The sequence below is a fragment of the Aedes albopictus genome, chromosome 3 (genome assembly GCF_035046485.1).
Source record: "Aedes albopictus strain Foshan chromosome 3, AalbF5, whole genome shotgun sequence".
In the NCBI taxonomy this organism is placed as follows: Eukaryota; Metazoa; Arthropoda; class Insecta; order Diptera; family Culicidae; genus Aedes; species Aedes albopictus.
Window position 1 is genome coordinate 348,543,296 of NC_085138.1, and position 21,788 is coordinate 348,565,083.

The 21,788-nt window shown below is 34.0% G+C and overlaps 2 protein-coding genes across 4 annotated transcripts in view; one reads left to right on the forward strand and one right to left on the reverse strand.

Moving 5' to 3' along the window:
• Positions 1-21,788, reverse strand: part of LOC109432643 (D-beta-hydroxybutyrate dehydrogenase, mitochondrial) — a 573,848-nt gene that overhangs the window by 297,862 nt on the left and 254,198 nt on the right. The window lies entirely within an intron of this gene.
• The window catches only part of LOC115267705 (elongation of very long chain fatty acids protein 7), a 236,149-nt gene that overhangs the window by 42,344 nt on the left and 172,017 nt on the right, over positions 1-21,788 (forward strand). The window lies entirely within an intron of this gene.

Consider the following 21,788-nt stretch of genomic DNA (forward strand, 5'->3'; position numbering starts at 1 on the left):
ATAAATAGAATTGCTGACATTAACAAAACAATGCTTGAAAGACAACTAAAAAATTGGAGAACGAACTCCCGAGAGAACATTTCAGAGGATTTGCGAATGAAATTAAAGCCAAAATAAACTAGTAATGGAATAGACGAAGAAATTTTCAAAGTTTTTGCCGATAAAATTTTCAAAAGATGCGTGAAAGGTGTTTAGAATCAATATCTCAACATATTATCAAATAAATTCTTAAAGAAATTGCCGAAGGGGATCCAAAGATATTACCGAAGAAATTTGCCAAATCCAAAGGAATTACTGAGAGGTTTGCAAAAGAAGTCTTAATTGAAATAAATTACAGAACAATTTCCAAAATACAAATTCCATGTGTTATATGCAATCAAGATATCAAGTTTCCAAACCTCACATCAGTACAACAGTTTGGATTTTCCAAAAAAAAGCTGTTCTTTAATATATAGCGCGTTTAAATTTCCGTTCAATTTTTTTTATTCGCGACGCAGTGTATCATTATATGTACTAAGAAATTGAGGGTGGATCGGTGTTTTCCTGAAACTAGCACCCCCTAGGCACCCCCTAGGAAAAAATCCTAGATACGCCAATGGTGCTTGGGTGTTGTGGTAAGATTTGCTTGTGGGATTTTTTTTTGCTTTTGATCCAAGAAGGGTTAATGGTAGTTCATTGTCACGGATTGGGAAAGATCGCATATCTAAGCACTATGCTGTATGAGGTAGGTGTGATTCGCAAATTGTTTACTATTGAAAATGCATTTGCACTCAATCGTTTCTTTTTTGTTTTTGGTTTGAGAGCAAGTCATTGACTGCTACAATGTTGCTTGTAAAATTGAAGTAATATTCTGGTAGGTGATTCATGTTGTGCTGAATGTTTCTCTTAGTAATTGTGTCTTAAATAATCCTTCAGAAATTCTTCCAGGGAATTAACCCTTCAGATATTTCTCCAAAAATAGTTTTGGAAAATCTTCAACGAATTCCTTTAGAAATGTATCCAGGGATACTTTTGGAAAATGTTGCAGGGATTGCTTTAAAAATTCCTTCATACTTTCCATAAGAAATCTCTCTAGCGATTTCTCCAGAAGTTGTTCAACGATTCAACGATAAATTAATGATTCCTTCAGAAATGCCTTCTCATTTCTTCAGAAATTCTTCCAGAGATTCTTTAAGTGAACCCTTCTGGAATTCATTACGAAATTTATTCAAAACTTTCTTCAAAAAATATGCCAGGGATTCCATTGGAAATTACCTGAAGAATTCCGTTAAGAAATTTCATGGGAAATTTCCGGAAATTTCATTGAAATTTCCGAAAAAAATGTATCCAGTAATTACTTCATGGGTTCATTTAGAAATTTCTGCAGGAATCTCTCCAGAAGTTTGGCAGCATTTCTGTCAGTGATCCCAGCAGAATTCCTCAGGGTATTCTTGTTTGTATTTTATCAGAAATTACTCCAAGATTTTCGTCTAAGAATATCTAGAGCAATAATTCAGAAAATTTCTCCAAAAAGTATTTCTTAAGAATTACTACAGGTTTTTCTTCTGAATTTTCTCAAAAGACTTTCATAGAAAGCTTTACGGAGGATCACCAGCTATTTCTCCAAGAATTCCTTATGAAATATGTCCATGAATTCCTTCAAAAATTTGTCCAGAATTATTTTTTTTATCTGTACTAACGAGATTTTTAGCCCTAGGCTAGTTCATCTCGGGACCCACGATTCACTTCCCTTCCAAAGGAAGAACTCACATTTTGTGAGTTTGTCGGGAGTGGGATTCGATCCCAGGCCCTCGGCGTGATAGTCACGTGCTTTAACCATCACACCAGGTTCGCTCCACATCCAGAAATTTTATTAGGAATTCTTCTAAACAGTTGTTAAGAGATTTTTCCAAAAAAATACCACCAGGGGTTTCTCAAAGAGTTTCTCTAGGTTTTCGCCCAGACTTTTCTGCAGAAATCACCTTAAGATAAGTTTTTTTTTCACGAATTTCCCTTGGATTCGTTCATATATTTTTGCATCGATTCTTTCATGAATCAACCGATCATTTAGACATTTCTACAGGAATTCGACTAGCAATTTGTTGATCAATTGCTCCAGGAATTAATAAAGACATTCATCAAGGGATTCCTTCTGATATTTCTGCAAGATCTGCTTCAGAAAATCCACTTTTTTTTATTACAAAGGTTTTCCTTGGAAATTCCTACAGTAGTTTCTTTCAGGGTTTCCTTCAAAAATGTCTCTAGAGATTAAACTGGAGATTACCAAAAGAAAATCTCAAGGATTTTTTGCAGGGGTTCTTTCAGAATTTCTTTCAGTGATTCCAGTACAAATTTATCCAGCGATTCCTGCAGAAATGCATACAGTGACTCAGGGATACTTCAGGGTATTCCTTTATCTATTTGCTCAGTTAATACTCCAGGATTTTTCCCAAGAATAACTCTCGACATTTCTCCACGGCTTTTTTTTTTTCAGAGATATATTCAGAAATTTCTCCGGAACTTTTTTTAAATTTCTGCAGGAATTCCTTATATAATTTTCTTACGAGATTTTAATAGGTATGCTGCCGTTCTACGCCCAATTGTCCCATGTTATATGGGAATCCCATATCACATGGAACAAATATGCGTAGAACGGCAGTATGTATCTTTACAGAGATTTGCCCTAGTGTTTTTCCCAGATCCTCCAGGAAGTTTTACAAAGGATTTATCTGGGAGTTCTTCTAAAAAGTTGTCAATATACTCTTTTAGGACTTCCATCAGAAGAGTTCTGCTAGGTATTTCTTTAGAAATTTCTCCTGGGATTCCACAGAATCCATTGAAAATTACCAAAGGAATATCTCAATGAATTTCTTCAGGGGTTGTTCCAGCATTTCTTTCAGTGATTCCAGCAAAAAAAAAATGTCCAGGGATTCCTGCAGATATGCATGTAATGATTCATTCAGGGATACTTCAGGGAATTCCTCTATTTTGTCCAGAAATTACTTCAGGATTTCTTCCAAAAATATCTTTAGAAAATTCTCCACGGCTTTTTTCAGCGAATAATTCAGAAAATTCTGCGAAAGTATTTCTAAGGCATATCTTCAGCAGTGTACGCAAAATATGTCACCGCAAGCGAAAAATAGGCAACAAAGGAGGCACGGCAACAACGCTTTGTTTTTTCGTTAGCAGATAATGACAAAATCGCTCCCGAGTTTGTTCACAACAAAAACGGTAGGAATATTTGTCTCGTTCTATTCACATTGTGATTTTCTCATTGTTTTTCAACTGAAACTTGACTCTGAGGATGGCAAGAGTCTTAATTCGTCCAAATGCTCATGAATTCGATGATGTGGGTCGAAAATTTCAGCAGAAAAGCTGAAATATCGGCACACGTACGGCAAGTGATATTTTTTTTATTGCTCTCATCGCTTGACATGCGTTTGTTGCGGAGCGCCTTTGTTACCGACATGCCATGCTTAAGACAAAGCGTTTGTTTTTCAGCGTGATCCGTTTTTCGTACCCTGATCTTCAGACATTCCTTTGGAAATTTTTCAAGTGATTTGTATAAGTATGTATCTTTACAGAGGTATTTTCAGGCTTTATAAATGATTTCACTAGGAGTTTTTCTAAGATACTCTTCATGGATTTTCACCAGGGCTTCCCAAAGAATATGTCCCATCAGGTGCTCAGGTTTTTTTTAGGAATTTCTTTTGAATTCGTTCAGATGTTCCTACAACGATTCCTTCAAAAATTTCTTCAGAAATTTCTACAGGAGTTCGACTAGAGTATTCTTTATAAATTCCTTCGCACATTCATTTTTAAGTATTCAAGGGATACCTTTTGAAATAGACTCCTTCGGTATTCGAAGTTTCCGTCAAGAATTTCAACTAGGATTTCTTTTAAAAAATCTTTCAGATTTTTTTTCTATAAATCTCTCTAGGAATTCCTTAAAATCCTCCAGGAATTCCTTCTGATAACCTGTGCTTCAGATTGTGTATTTCCGACTTTGTCATTCCATATCCTAGTAACGCAAATTGCTAGAGACTTGAAACTTTGGGCTTTTCTTAATTGGAATGCTAGCTTTAGACAAAAAATATCACAAAATGATGGGGTGAGGTTCACTTTTTTGGTTTTTGTCCGCCTGATATCTTATATGGTAAACTGTGCGTTGACGCCTAAAAAAATAGAAGACCAAAACTCACACACTGAATATGCCTGCTAGCCCTAAGCAGTTATCTCTTGGGTTCCTTGTGTGAATGTGGATAGTTGATCTGGCGATACTGGAGTAGCAACCATGGGTGGTCAATAGGCTCAAGTTCACAACTGTAGAAGGAATGATTAATATGTTGATATTTATTTTTTACCTGGTTAACTATTATCAAGTTGGTACTATCGCACGATCGTAAGGGACATTCTTTTTACTCGGGACGTATGCATCATCATCGTCTTACCTGCAGATATAGAGAGATAGGGTGAAAGGAAATTATAATTATAAATCGTTAGAAAATAATCTAACTATAAGAACAAGATGTAAATATGCAGAGGAGAGATAAAAAGATCGGGAGTGGTAGAATTCACACCTAACAAAATCAACTTGCTGATTGTGTTAAAGTGCATCAAAGTTAGTTGACTAAATAGTTACATGATGGCTAACATGAATCTCATTACTTTTCAATAAATTACAAGCGATGACCAAAATGTTTGGGATAGGCAACTTTTTTTTCGCTCAGAAAAAAGTTCAACATGCTGTAACTTCCTAAAGATTGTATCAAAATTTCTCAAATTTTGACTGTTTGTCAACCTATTATATGTGCATCATTGATACACATTTGAGCTCGATTGGTTAATCTTTCGCGAAGCTAGAACCGTTCTCGCAAAACACTATTTTTTAGACAACTAATTTTTGAACTGTCATATCTTGGAAACCAATGAACCGAATAAAATGAAATTTTGAACGTTTATCACAATATATTAATGCTTAAAAAGTCTTTAAAACATAGGTACTTTTCGAACGTTGGAAAAAGTTACGATGCATTGATACTTTTTGGATCTTTTTCGAAAAACTGCATTTTTTAACATCAACGAAATTAATTTTGAGTTTTGATATCCAAATATTTTCTACTTCTGTTCTCAATATTTAGCTATTTTTGTGTTCTTGTACCGACTTTTCGAACCCTCTAAGTAGAATACCCTCTTCGAATGAGTGTAATCAGTTTCGTACCTTTTAATTCTGTCCTATTTTGTGTGGTATTGTAATTTTGACTTATTTTCCTCTATATGGGTGAAAATGTCAAACCGGTATAACTTTACTCGTCGTGAGAAAATATTACATATAATAACGTCGTATCAAGTATCATAATATTGCTGATAAACGTTAAAAATTTCATTCAATTTGGTTCACTGGTTTCCGAGATACAGGGGATGGCCAAAATGTTTGGGATAGGCAACTTTTTTTCCCTCACAAAAAAGTTCAACATGCTATAACTTTTCATAGACTGCAAAAAAAAATCTCAAATTTTGACTGTTTGTCAACAAATTTGGGCTCGATTGAATAATTTTACGCGAAGTTAGAACCGTTCGGGTAAAAGACTTTTATTGCGACAACTCATTTTTGAGCAGTCATATCTCGGAAACCAGTGAACCGAATTGAATGAAATTTTGAACGTACACTAACAATGTGTAAATGCTTCACAAACTATTAAAGCATAGGTACTTTTTAAACGTTAAAAAAAGTTACCATGGATTGACACTTTTTGAATTTTTCTCGAAAAAATGTTATTTTCTTACATCAATGTCAATAAATTTTAGTGTTGATATCCAAAGATTTTCCACTTCTGTTCTCAATTTATCTCTAATCAGATATATTAGTGCCTATTTAGATTGAAGGAAGAACACATTTAGTAATTTTTGTGTGGTATTGTAAATTCGACTTATTTTCCTCTATATGGGTAAAAATTTCAACCCGGTATAACTTAATTCGCCGTGAGAAAATATTACATTTTATAACGTCGTATTAAGTATCATTATATCGTTGATAAACATTAAAAAATTCATTCAATTCGGTTCACTGGTTTCCGAAATATGACAGTTCAAAAATTAGTCGTCTCAATAATAGTCTTTTACCCGAACGGTTCTAGCTTCGCGAAATATCATTCAATCGAGCCCAAATTTGTACCAAAGATGCACATATAATAGGTTGACAAACAGTCAAAATTTGAGATTTTTTGATGCACTCTATGAAAAGTTACAGCATGTTGAACTTTTTTTAAAAGAGACAAAAATGTTGCCTATCTCAAACATTTTGGCCACCCTCCCTGTATTTACTGTTTTGAAACTTTCGTTCATAACATATTCATATTCAACTCAGTATAAGGTAGGTCAAAAGATCTCAAATATTCATTATGAATTTTGATGTTGAAGTTTTGGCTGACTTTGGTTACAACCATGTCCACCATGGTAACAGGTACCGAGAGCACGGCTTGCGTACCCGAGCAGAAGAAAATAACAAGTGAATAACATATCAAGGTATTTATCTTAAATACTACCATACCTTGATATGCCCTTCATTAGGTGGTAAAAAGAGGCAAAATAACAAAAACGAATACCTAAATTTTGTATAAATAACACCTAGAAAATAACAAGTATTGTTATTTCCCAAGCAACACACATGTTATAATAGAGTTACGACAGCGCAAGTTTTGGTTGTATAGAAGTACATTTTACGTAATTCTAACATTGTGTTGAAATAACGTAAAATAAACTTCTATACAACCAAAACTTGTGCTGTCGTAACTTTTATATAACACGTGTGTTACTTGGGTTCAATAATGAATGCATACCTAAAATTTCAAGTGCTGTATTTGTTATTCCAAAGTTATTGAATAACCAACTAATAACATATCTTGTTATTAAATGTTTTATTTGTTCGATGACTTCATGATGTAATAGCAAATCTTGTTATTCGGTTATTTTCACTACTAAACCATCAAATACTACATCAATACCAAACTCTGCTCAAATACCTCCACCTGTTTTATGATGTTCTCATAACATTTCGTAGAATAACGCAGCAATAACAATTTTAGGTATTAGAGCACATGTTGCTCTTCGCATAATATTTGTAAGGTATGCCCTTCTGCTCGGGTACGTAGCCAAGTATCGTACGCTGGACTGGACTAGACCTCATCCGAAGGCACCGGGTTTCATTTTATCGTGTACGGTCGAACCTACAAGAAGAAGCCATGCGAAGCGTATGTTGGCTCTTCGTCCCGAGGAGACACAACCCAAAAAGCACGACAGTCCGTCGAAGCAAAGCTCTCGATGATCGACAAATCGGAAGCCTTCCGTCCAGCCTCTCCCTCCTGCGGCCAAGCCTCATCGTCCCCATTGCTTCAGGGATCGACCGCAGCAATAAACATCCTACTTCACAGGGTTTTTTCGGCTTTCAGTCTGTTAAGTGATTGAAACGAATATTTCTTTCCTACGCCCGACGTTTCAATGTTCTATGCCATCTTTTTCAAGGGTTAAGAACAATTTTCGTTTTTCGTCTGGAGGTTCAATCTTTACGTGTTTCCACGTGTTTTCGGTAAGCCAATAATCGTTTTTGGTGTAGAATCATGCCCTGAAAAAAAAAAAACGCGAGGAAAAAAATTACAGTGGAGTGGATTTTTTTCGACTTTCCATACAAGGTTGATGATTTGAAATCGCTTTTTGTTCTATTTTCAAGCAAAGTCGCTCACTTCACACATCTCATTCTCCGTAATCCATGCTCTGATTGAGCTGAATTTTTTATTGTAACTCTCCTACATATGATACGTTAAATAAACGTTGAGAAAGAATTTTTAAATTGTTTTTTTTTTTCTTATTGAAAAAAATACATTTCTACATAAATGTTTGGAAATTTTGCTAAAATTTGAGAAGATCGTCCCTAAAACTCGCCAATATCTTGAATTTCATCAATCTGACGCAAAACCTGCTTCCAGATGATCGAATGGTATAATATTCAGCCCTTAATTTATGGAAAAAGATTTAAAATTGGTTGGACAAAACGCAAGATATTTGAATTTTAGTAAAATCCATATTTCAAAAAGTTGTAAAACTCGATATTGATATCGATCTTGTATTAAAAAGTCGTATTTGAGTAAATATTTTGTCTTTTCAAACAAATCTGACATGTTGTTATCAATTTTGTTGGATATGTTCCAATAAGGTTTATTTTGCCGCAATATGACAAGTCTGATTAAGTTTTATATTTGTCTTAATATGTTCATCAAACATATTCTCGGTAGGGACTTTCGGTTCTCCAGATTTGTGCTCATTCGAGCTGTGGCTTCTTCACTTTAACGTTTCGCTAATAAATGCAAATACATTACAACACTCCAATTTATTGGGTTTTACCTTACATATCCTGTATTGCACGCGAACTTTCAATAGCGAACTTTCAATAGATTCTTCTCTATACTACTGCCGTCCAACTTACCCGATTATAGTAATAAGTATATAAACTATAACAATATTTTGCAGCTCACATTTATATTTTGCGACATAAAATGGCTTGAGTCTTCCTGTAATAGTTTCTTTAAAGACCACTGCAGACCACTTACGCCAACCCGTTGCACTATCAAGAGGATTTGTTTTGCTATTTATAATAATGGTTTAAGTTTGCTTGAATAAGATGAAAGGGGTCAATAGTGACGTAGATCGCAAAGGAAACTTCCTTGAATTTCTTCATGCCTACCACACGCAGTCCTGCAAAATATCAGTCTCAGTGCCTGTTTTTCAGCTGAAAATGAATGACTGCGGCGGTCGTTTTCAGTTCCTCGATGTGAGAACTGACAGAGTCCGAGAGTTCCATTCGTGAGCGACCCAACAAGATCAATTCCCAATCATCCACACACTACTCATGCTGAAAGGCCATTCGTCTCAAGCGGTGGCTTGTGAGAATGAGTGCCCTATACGTTAGCACGGGTGAAAACACTCAACTACAGAAAATTGAATGGAAATTTAGCCCTGTCAGCTCTCGCTTTCAGCACGCTGCGTGCGAGTGTGAGTACCTATTTCATTTCGCTCCCTTGTTGCTGACCGGAAAGCAACTTTGACAGGAAAACCAAAACGGAGAAAATGAAAAAAGCAAAATATCGCTATCATAAAGGCCTGTCGAATAATTGCAGCACTGACCACACGATAAACAAATGAAAGCCCCTCTACAGCTCAACAGACTCAACATGTTTGATAAGTCGTATTTGAGTAATATTTTCAGTCTTACTTCCAATACTTGTTTTGGTTAAGTTCTGTCGAAACATAATATGTTTCATTTGTTCTTATGACGTCATATTTAGGGTTTCTGCAGTATGTATGCAAACATGTGTAACATGATGACATGTTCAGTATGTTTCATAAGTCATATATGAGTAACATTTTCAGTCTGTCTTTCAATACTTGTTTTCGATTAAGTTTTTGTTAAACATAATATGTTTTGTTTGTCTACATTAAGTCATATTGATGTTTTTTCAATAAGTAAACAAGTATGTTACACTACACACTTCGAAAAAATCTTGTAATTTTGTGTCATATAAGTCCGACATATAAAAGCAACACATTTGACGCAAAATTGTGTGCGATCTTATTTTTACAGGAAACGGAAAATATCAGACTCATGTAATTTTACGGCAACAGCTCAGCGCGTCGGCTGCTTGTATACATGATTGAGAACTGTGCTATTTATAGCACCGAATATTGAAACAAAAAAACAATACAAAAAGTTCCAATCGGGAATCGAACTTCGATCCTCAGAGTGTCAGTTTTCGATCTTGCTCTCTCGGCTGACTCACCACGTTGAAGAGATGGCAGTCGAAGATGAACAACTTCTACCATAAACGAACTTGCCAGTTCGGCTGTCGCGTCGTCACTGCTGGCTAGGGTGCCAATGAAAATCGAATTTTCGAATTTCGAAAACGGTTAGTGCTCAAAAGTTTCGTCTCCTCAAAAAAAGTCCCCATGCAAAATTTCAGCTCAATCGGACTTCGCTAAGGGGTGGCCCAAAGCGGTCAAAGTTTGGCTGTATTGAAACACGAAAAATATCCCAAGGTAGGGATACATGAAAATTTCGAAATCGGAATTTTTTTTTTGATGCCAAATGCCTTAAAAGTGCATGAAACGTCGAGATCTGGTGTTATCTCAAAAAAAAATTTTTGGAAAAAAATTGACTTTTTGGACTTAGAAAATTTTTGAGTTGGGGGAGTGAAATGAATTTGAAATGAAGGATTTGAATTTAGTTGCTGAAATATTCATAGCAATAGTACTGGAAAATGTCTTATATCATCGTTGGCAACTGCTAGCATATTATATATCATATATCGTTAGGGTGGTTCACTTATTTTGCATTAGGGTGGTCCTTTTTGTAGAAAAAATTAAAAAAATAAGATAATAGTATTAACAATCTCTTATATAACTGTAAGTCATTTTCAATATTGAATATATATAATATTTCATTAGGGTGGCTCATTTATTTTTAATTAGGGTGGTTCTTTGAGATGTAAATTAAGAACAAAAAAATATTTCCAGAAAATTTGCCAGTCATATTTTTGTATAGTTTAAAACCATGATCCTTTATTGGCATGTAACACTTTGTTAAAATATTCCTAGACCAACATGTGGAAAGGGCGTAACAACCATTGCGAATTTCTACTTCTTCTGTCCCTCCCGGGTGTATCACCAATTATTTATGAAATCTTTTATTTTCATTTTTAAATTTTAAATCTTTTTTTTTTTTGGGTGCTTCACTTATTTTGCATAAAAGTGGTCCTTTTTGTAGAAAAAAACAAATTTAAAAAACGATAATAGTATTTGTATTTGTATTGTATTTTCCGTTGGGGTTGTTTTTTTTTGGAAATTAAGATCAAAAAATTCTTCCAGAAAATTCAACCAGGTAATATTTTTCGTATAGCTTCAAGCCATGATTTCCTACAAATCTTTCGGTGACTTATCTATAATGAGATATTCTCTAATTATTATCTCTCCTCTCGTTCTATTTCATTAATCACGGCATCAATATAGTGATTAAAACCGATTTCTATCTACAGAGTTAAATATTGTGGTATGGACTACTAAAGAGATTTATTTACTAGAGAGGTTCATCTCATTGTAAGATTTTAACAAGTTTTGTGAGTTAAATTTAAAAATTCAAGTAAATATTTATTCAGCTGTTTCTATGAGGAAGAAGAGTTTAGTTTGAAGAGTAAAACTGTTTGTTGAACCCCTAAGATGGGGAAGTTTTGGATTAATGCGGTATTTGCAGATATAATTAACTTTTGCAATGGCAAAGCATGTACGTACTGAACGGATGAAATGTTCGCTCTTTTGATTTACACCATCATTGTTCCTGATAGTGTTATTTTGTAACTTGTTTTTCAAAATACTTTTAAGGCAGAGAATTTCACTCGAATCTTTAAGCTGTCAGTGTCATTTTACCTCAAAATCTTCCAATCTTTCCGAAAAAAATACTTTTAAAACTGGAGAAATACGGAGTACATCCGAAAAGGGCCAAAACTTATAAAGTTATCAAAAAAATCAATATTAAATCAGTAATATCTTCTAAACGGTGCATCTTAGAAAAATGTTACCGAAGTACTTTTAGCTTGCAAATTTGATGTTCTTTCATAAAATTAGGATGACAAACTTTTTTTACTTTTCTTAATAGCTTTTTTGAAAATCGTATTTTTTTTAAACATTTTTTTTTCATTGTAACCTGTTTTTCTCCAGAACAACCCACTGTGCACTAGATAGCATTTTCAGTCAGCTATAACATAAGGATAATTAAAAAAATATTGACATGTAACTTTTAAGGGAAAATCTATATTTTAGTTCAAAACACAAAAACCAAACTTTTTTTACCGTGCATATTTTTTCCATATAGCACCAACAATTGTCTAAAACTTCGCCGAAGACACCAAACCGATCGGACAAACCGTTTTCGAGATACAATTTTTTGATGATATCATGTGCATTTTTCATAGGCCCCTCTCATAAGTAACTCTAGATTCAAAATGGCGAACCAAGTATGCAAAACGGTTTTTTTCTCCCCCAAAGACTTGTATGCAAGTTTTAATTGAAATAAAAAAATATGAAATTTACTCGTTGCTGAAATGATATGGAACCGCTCAGCAATCAAAGTGTAAATTCGTCGAATCACATCTAAACTAACGATTTATGCCAAATATTTCGTTTTACCAAATCAAATTTCATAGTTTCAAGCATTTTAAGTTGACTACTCAACTTGCACGCAAGTTTCGGAGGTTGGCTTGTATGGCAAATATTGTACCCAAAATAAAATGCTTAAAATTATCAAATTTAATTTGGTAAAACGAAATATTTGGCATAAATCGTTAGTTTAGATGTTGATCGACCAATTTACACTTTAATTGCTTTAAAAAAATTATTTTCATGCCAAATGGCTTTCAGTCAAAAAAGCCCAATATCACATATTTTGCCCTATAAATTGAGGTATAGCTCAAAATCTTGACGTGCTGGAGCAAATCTGAGCCCGGATTCGGATTCAGCGACCCAAAAACTGTCAGAGACATATAAGTTCGCTTCTGAGACAACAAAATGTTTCGCTGTGTAATAATTCTTTTGTGTGCTGACTGCCTTGTACAAATGAGTGCAGTTCAAGTTTAGAAGTGTTGTTTGATTCGATTATGGATTTACCAGACACATTTGTTGGATTATATGATATCAAAATATGGTTGAAAAGATATTGCGATTACTATCCAAAAACTGCAGATGTTTCAAGAACCCTTTATGTACTGCTTTGGCAACTTCTTCGTCAACAGCCCTGTAGATTTTGAGCGATCCTATCAAACATGTTTGTGCCTATGAACTTCAGACATTACGTATGTCAAACATACCATTTTGGTTGGTTATCCGAAAAACATCAACATTCGAGTTGATTTTATCAAATTAAGGTCATAGTTTACTGAAATTGCAGCACACGAAGACAGAAACCAGTTTTTCAATATATTTTTACAATGAATACGATAAATTGTGCTAACTTTTGTTGAGCTGGCTTAGGTAACGGAAAAGTGTGTCGGTAAAGGAACATTTTTAGTGAATAAATATTTTTTTCCCATCTATCTCGTATTATGGAAAGCAGTGATCATAGAGGTGTTTCTTTTGTCATCGTGTGTTTAATTCCAACGTTAAATTATTGTATGCTTTTGTTCGTCCCATCACGTTAGAGTTAAGGTTCACTCACCACTTCGGTATGCTATATGGTAATCTTGTAGCTAAAGTATATTTTGTTTAGATAGATAAAAAGCAACCTACTGTTGTTCTTTCCCCAGTGACGTAACTGTGTTTTCGGAAATGAAGCAGCCCAAGGCCAAGAATCTTTTTAGAAAAGAAAAACAAAAAACTTTTGTTGCACATCATCATTGCCTATCAAGCTGTCATAATTTGGATACGTTTAAAATCAGTTTATTATTCCTTATTTTAAACCATAATAAAGATCTGGACCAACATTTGTGTTGCGGAACAACCATTGCAAACGCTTACTTTTCTCGTCCATCCTGGGCGTATCTCAATATTTTATGCAAACTTTTCTCATTAACAGATAGAGGAGAGTCAGCTCTATCTGTTACTGGTAAAAGAATCCAGGGACATAAGAAGCAGAAATTCGCAATGGTTGTTACGCCCTTTCCACATGTTGGTCTAGGAATATCTTAACAAAGTGTTACATGCCAATAAAGGATCGTAGTTTTAAACTATACAAAAATATGACAGGTAAATTTTCTGGAAATATTTTTTTGTTCTTAATTTACATCTCAAAGAACCACCCTAATTAAAAAAATGAGCCACCCTAATGAAATATTATATATATTCAATATTGAAAATGACTTACAGTTATATAAGAGATTTTTAATACTATTATTTTATTTTTTTAATTTTTTCTACAAAAAGGACCACCCTAATGCAAAATAAGTGAACCACCCTAACGATATATGATATATAATATGCTAGCAGTTGCCAACGATGATATAAGACATTTTCCAGTACTATTGCTATGAATATTTCAGCAACTAAATTCAAATCCTCCATTTCAAATTCATTTCACTCCCCCGACTCAGAAATTTTCTAAGTCCAAAAAGTCAATTTTTTTCCAAAAAAAATTTTTTGAGATAACACCAGATCTCGACGTTTCATGCACTTTTAAGGCATTTGGCATCAAAAAAAAATTTTCGATTTCGAAATTTTCATGTATCCCTACCTTGGGATATTTTTCGTGTTTCAAAACAGCCAAACTTTGACCGCTTTGGGCCACCCCTTAGCGAAGTCCGATTGAGCTGAAATTTTGCATGAGGACTTTTTTTGAGGAGACGAAACTTTTGAGCACTACCCGTTTTTTAAATTCGATGGTCAAATTTTTCCCATACATTCCATTGGCACCCTACTGCTGGCGTGTATGTATGTACTGAGACAGCCGTCATCGCAGCCAAGCAGACAAAGCCGCCTTCTGATTGACTGAGCGTGGCTGTTTTCGTTTACCACTGCATCAGCTGATGGCAACGGATTGTCATTTCCAGGTTTGTGCCTCAACTCGGTGTTAAATTTATGAGCGGTTTTCATGCTGTTTCACCTTCGTAATAAACAAATTTCCAATCGACTGCAGTCTTCATCTGATTTTGTAAGGTGCTGTTTGACAGTTCAACATCAGTAATCATTGTGTTTCTGTAACATATCGCGTAAATTTACAGCATAGAGAACTTAATTATCAGTTCTGTGATTCAAAATTATGGCTGGAAGAACTCAAACAATATAAACTTAATACGTACGTCACAAAAAGTGTAAAAATGTGGCACATTTATGTTTATGTCAAAGCTTTTTCAGGCAGTTCGATCAATTGTGTCACTATTAAAATTGAGATTTTTTTTAGTGTGTACCGATCATAAAAATTTCGATATGATGTTCAATATGTAATAAATTAAGAATAAAAACTATACTTTTACCGTGCCAATGCTCTACAATTTTGATTGTATTAATTAATAAAATTTCAATTGGCTCGACGGCATACATCAATTTTATCATCCTGGAAAAACTACAGTGTATCAAACAATTGTCCGTACAGTAATTTTTTGGTGAAAATAATTTTTCATTTAAATGTTTATAACTTTTTTATACGTCAATCAAAAACGTTGAAATTTTGACCAATTATAACCTATATATTAAAGCTCCATTGGTAAAATTTTGAGCGAGATCGAATAAGTTTTCTGAAAGTTATAGAACTTTCAGTAAAACTTATAAGATTTTTAAACACATTTTCAAAACATTATATCTCAATATGCACTTGATGGAACTTTTTCAATTTTTTTTTGTCTTACAGCTTATACCTAAGACTTTCATATGCAGCTTCGTTTGAAGTTTTATATTCACTACAAAAAATATGATAAATCTGTATATGTTCAGAGTGTCATTTGGAAATTTATCATATTTTGATCAATAAAAGTGCCAAGTGTTTTCAACATTTTTAAACTCTCTTAATGTAATATTTTTATACAGGACCTACTAAACTACATATGAAGAGTAGGTCCTATGGATTTTTCGTTCAGTCAATGCACTTTTATTGGTGGAAAACGTTTGGCAGATTATATGTGCAAAATATAGTAAATTTTTAAACATCGTCAGTTACATAAGCACATTTTTCATATTTTTTGTAGTGAATATAAAACCTCAAACATAGCTGCATGTGAAAGCCTTAGGTATAAGATGTAACACATAAAAAATTGAAAAAATTTCATCGAGTACATATTGAGATATAATGTTTTGAAAATGTGTTCATAAATCTTATAAGTTTTACTAAAAGTTCTATAACTTTCAGAAAACTTGTTTGATCTCGCTCAAAATTTTACCAATGAAGCTTTAATATTTGGGTCATGATTGGTCAAAATTTCAGCGTTTTTGATTGACGCATAAAAAAGTTATAAACATTTGAATGAAAAATTTATTTGACAAAAAATTTGCTGTACGGACAATTGTTTGATACACTGTAGTAGTGTACCATTTTTCTATATGGAAATTCTTATCGACTGTCGCCGCATTTTGTATGAAAAATTACCCATTTTACGAACCGACAACAATGTTGATAATGATATTGATTTTCATGAGGTAGTGACACTACCTCCTGTCAAATTTTCGTTTATAAAATCACCCCAAAAATGTTAAATACATTTTCTTCTTCTTCTGACGTTGTCAACACTGGACCAAAGCCTGCTTCTCAGCTTAGTGTTAGACTACGAGCACTTCCACAGTTATTTAAAATTTCTTCATTCGGATCCATATAAATTGTGATGGTCATACATATACATTGTAAAAAGAATATTCTCAATTTACATTCACAAATTTTCCAGATTGGTAAGCATTAAGCTAATTCCTAATCATATCTCGAATCATTTAGCATGCCGTGTCCAAGTATGCCATTTATTGTTTCATTAATACTTTTAATATTTATAAAATATCCAGTCAAATATCCCATTTTTATCCAAGGTGTATGATTTTTTGCAGGAATTAGAAATATTATTAAGGAAAACAAAGCACTTTAGGTTACACATGCTCAAGTAAAACGATGGTTTTAATTTGTTTTATTTTATTATCCTTCAAAGATACGTGTTTATAAGGCGCATTAAATTTATCGAAGTACAAATGCCTATTTCCCCAGAAAAAATGACTCGCACCACAATTTCTGGTCATAGAAAGCCAATTTTAAGTTGAAATAGTTTTCTGAAACAAATTCGCAAGCCATACTTTGCACTTGAATAGTTTTTTTTTTGACATTTTGAAACATAGTTGAATACGGTTATGCAACAAACATTGATTACGCTTTAGAAAAGAAACTGAATTATCATCCTCAATTAGAAAAAGAAGACGTGTAGTTTGTTTATTGAAAGTTGTCAGAATTATGTACTATAAAACATACTAAGAAACATTATTAAGTATGCTTTGATTCATATAGAACATGATTATAACATCTCAAATATGTTGCCGAAGCTCCACCTTCTGCGCTTTTTCGGTCATATATCTGTCTGAAAAACGGTTTTATTGTTATGAACCAAAACACAGTAACTGGTCATATTGGAGTCTAAATAAGTCCTATAGAACATGTTGTGTTACTTGGGGATATTGAGCTAAAACTCAAAAACGGTTCTACTTAAATTTTTTTGAAGCACGGTTTCGAAATCAGCACTAAATTGAGCTTCAAAAATTTTGGTCGTTCACAGAAGTTCACGACTTTCGTTTTATTTTGTAAACTAGTGTTATTGAACGGTTACAAATTTGAGATCACTTCAAAGTGGCTCTGGGGTCCAATAGACCCCACCTATCTATTATAGGGTTAATGGGGATGTAATATAAAAATATGGTTTCAGAGAGATGCAATGGACAAATACAATATGGGTTTTAAAGAGAGTCTCAAAAAGTTTTAAAGGATGGGCAACAGAGGGTGTCAAGTTTAAGGGCTAAAGTGAGTCCATGGAATTTTAAAGAAAGGAAAGGAAGGTCTCACAAGGAAAGAAATCTGAAAGAAATCTCAAGAGATTTGAAAAAAAATGGGACAGATCCATTTAGAGATTCATCTGAAAACCACCTCAGCACGCCATTCAACCTCACTGATACACTCTCTTAGACCCGCCACCTTAAACCACCATCAACACCTCTATAGATCCCCGGGATTTTTCCCAACAACTGATTGAAGACATTCTAGCGCTTACTTACCTACTCCATTGCTGGAGGGATCATTATTTGTATAGGCATAGGTGGCATGATTGTTAGTTAACAAGGAATGTATTGTGGATTTAGCACTAAATTGGTGTCAGAAGTAACTTCATTGACTTCCGCTGCCTTTCCTATGCGTTAAACATAACCTCGAAAGTAGTGCGCAGAATAGAGCATCAGATTTACTATACCGCTCACTACTTCCGACGTTATGTTTAACATATTGGAAAGACAGCGGAAGTTACTTCCGACACCAATTTAGTGCTAAATCCACAATACCTGAGTATCAATCAACCGTTCTTTGATGAAGAGTTGTCGTTGATAGCAAGGGTCCGTGTATTAGCCTCATTCCATTCATATTCACTCCTCTTTGCTGAAGCGAGTCGAGACAGATGCAGCAAACGGGTTGCCCTGAACGAACACGCAACCCATCTGATGGCACCAGAGTGATGTGATGCGCAGGTAGTTTGGCGTTGTTTGCTGTTCGTTCGTAGTTTGGGTCGGAAGCGAATGAAAGAATGGTGAAAGGTCAAGAATGATGGCTATTTGATCGAAGCGGCTATTTTCATAAGGACAAATGATTAATTTCCAAGTGAGACTTCTAACCGTTCCCCGAAGTTTGCTATCGTCATTGACAAGCAGGTTCACAAACAAATGCGACAAACGTTCGCTGTTGCTGAGTGACTTCAATGTCAATAGAGATGCAAAGTGGAAATCAGGAACCCTGGTTAATAGTAATACACTAAAACCCTAATTTAAGCCTAAAACAGGGGGGGGGGGTGTAAACTGAGTTTCATTGTTAATTGGTGAAGCGCTATTTGGGATTTAGAGCGTAAATTAGATTCAGTTTGTGAAGATCGTAATTACAACGTTTTGAGCCTGTGATATGTGACATTAAATTGAGTTATTTAGTTATATGTAATCAATTTAGCAGTTTTGCAAAGTTCGGTGATTCCCAACCTACGGTCATGGGCCAAGCGAATTCCTCAAGAACCGAAAATTGTGAGGATGAAATAAAAAAGTTTTGTGGATTCTGTTCCTCATAAAGCACTTAACAATGTACATTGCACAAATGTACATACTTAGTTTGGAATGCCGAATCTCGGTTTACGAATGCCGAGATTTGCACAGCCGAGTAGTCAGCTAAATGTTTTCATGAGATCTCAGCTTATACACCGTGTCCAATAAGTTCTCATAATAGGCTCAAGAACCATAAATTTGAGGATGAAATAAAAATGTATTCACGACTCTGCGCCTCTCGGAACTCTGATTACAATATAGTTACAGGGGATAGACAAAATGATCGGGACAGGCAAAATCTCCACTTTTCAAAAAATGTTAAACTAGTTGTAACTTTTTTTATGCCACAAAAGTTCAGCCTATTGGACGCAGTGGCTTAATTTCCCCAACAGGGGAGGAAAAAAAAACTTTTAGAAAAGTGCATAAAAAAATCTCAAATGTTTACTGTAAGTTGGCCAACTAGTTGTCTATCAATGGTCCAATTTTGGGAAAGATCGGACTATTCTACATGAAGTACGAAAGACTTCGGTAAAAGGCATAATTATCCGATAGCTAACTTTGAACTGTTATATCTCCGGATTCAATGAACCGAATGTAATGAAATTTGGAGCGTTTATGACTTATATAATGAACTTCAAAAAACTTTTGACTAAACCTTAAATTGTTAACACGGAAGATAATTAAAGCAAAAAGATTATTTTTCTAATGAAACGCCAAATTAGCAAAAACTTCAACATCGCATTAAAATTCAAGGTGGTAATTGAAGTTCAGTTATATTCCCTCTAATTGACTTTGATGAAGATATGTTTTGGAAGAAAGTAACAAAATATCCGATAATAAATTGAAACAAGTTATAAAATGCATATTAAAAATAGACCAATTTACTAAAAATTCATATAATAAATTAAATCGCACTAACTTTTTTTTTCTTATAAACAATTTTAAGTTAAGTCAAACGTTTTTCAAAGCTCATTATATAAGTCATAAATGGTTAAAATTTCATTGCATTCGGTTCATTAAATCCGGAGATATAACAACTAAAAATTGGCCATCGGATATTTTATTTTTATTTTTTCATTTCATGTAGAATAACCCAATATTTTCCAAATTTGGATCTTCGATAGACAACTAGTTGACCAATTTACAGTAAAAATTTGAGATTTTTTGATGCACTTTTCGAAAAGTTACAGCTAGTTGAATATTTTTTGAAAAGTGAAAATTTTGCCTATCCCGATCATTTCGTCTATCCCCTGTATGTTGCATATCTTAGTGGTTCCCAATCTGGGGTCACGGGCCACGCAAATTTCTCAAGAAGCGAAAGTGTTAGGAAAAAGTGCAAATGTCTTTCGAATTGATCGTCTCAACGATCAGTATCCCAATATATTTATTCTGGTCTATGTGCTTTCACTTTTCTACTCTGTCCATGGTAGAATGGTGGGCACGAGGATGTTGATATGTGGCTGCTGGGGATTTCGGGCTGAAGGGTCTCAAATTTTCATGAAACTTTTTCCACAGGCAGGGCTCATGGATATATGAACAAAAAAAAAATGAAAAAAATTCAGGGTCGCCTATTTTCCCGGAAAACTCAGGTGGACATTTGTTGTTTTCCCCTAACACTACTTACTTTGAAAAATCATAACTCAAGAATGAAGCATCGTAGAAACAAAGTTTTTAGGAAATGAAAGCAAATTTTCTCAGAAATAAAAAAAAAATCGAACTGGAAAAAGTTTTCCACAGTTGAGAAAATTCGTGAAGAAAAGCTGGAAAAACTATGCCCGAACTCGTGGAAAATTTTCAAAAAAATATTTTTGAGAAGGTTATGTCATAAGCTTTAAATGCTGACATATTTGAAATGCACTTTTTTTCGTTTTTGAGTTATGGCCAATTTTGTTGAAAAATGTCCAAATGTGCCATATAAGCCTTTTTTTGGAAAATACTAACTCAAGAACGAAGCGACGTAGAAACAAAGTTTTTTAATGAAAATGAAAGCAATTTTTCTAAAAAATCCAAAAAAAATATGAAGTGGAAAAAGTTTTTCACAAAATTTGCCACCGTTGAGAAAATTCATAAAGAAAAGCCGGAAAAACTATGCCCGAATTCGCGGAAAATTTAAAAAAAAAAAAATTTTTGAGAAGGTAGTTTCATAAGCTTTGATCGCTGAAATTTTCGGAATGCACTTTTTTTCGTTCCTGAGTTATGGCCAATTTTGTGAAAAATGACCATATAATATAGGCTTACATGGTCATTTTTCACAAAATTGGCCATAATTCAGGAAAAAAAGTGCATTCAAAAATATCAGCGATCAAAGCTTATGAAATCACCTTCACAAAAATATGTTTTTGAAATTTTCCCGCGAATTCGGGCATAGTTTTTCCGGCTTTTCTCATGAATTTTCTCAACAGTGCAAAATTTTGTGGAAAACTTTTTCCACTTCATAGTTGTTTTGGATTTCTTTCATTTTCATTAAAAAAACTTTGTTTCTACGATGCTTCGTTCTTGAGTTATGATTTTTCAAAAAAAAGGCTTATATGGCACATTTGGACATTTTTCAACAAAATTGGCCATAACTCAAAAACGAAAAAAAAGTGCATTCCAAAAATTTCAGCAATCAAAGCTTATAAAATAACCTTCTCAAATTTTTTTTTTTAATTTTTCACGAGTTCGGGCATAGTTTTTCCGGCTTTTCTTTACGAATTTTCTCAACTGTGGAAAACTTTTTCCAGTTCATACTTTTTTTTTGGATTTCTGAGAAAAATTGCTTTCATTTTCTAACAAAAACTTTGTTGGTACGATGCTTCGTTCTTGAGTTATGATGTTTCAAAGTAAGTAGTGTTAGGGGAAAACAAAAAATTTCCCCCCGAGTTTTCCGGGAAAATAGGCGACACTGCATTTTTGTCAATTTTTTTGTTCATATATCCATGAGCACTGCCTGTGCAAAAAGTTTCATGAAAATTTGAGACCCTTCGGCACAATTTGTACGATAATAAAAAAAAATTCCCTGCTGTTCCTTTTCCAATCCGATTGAGGGT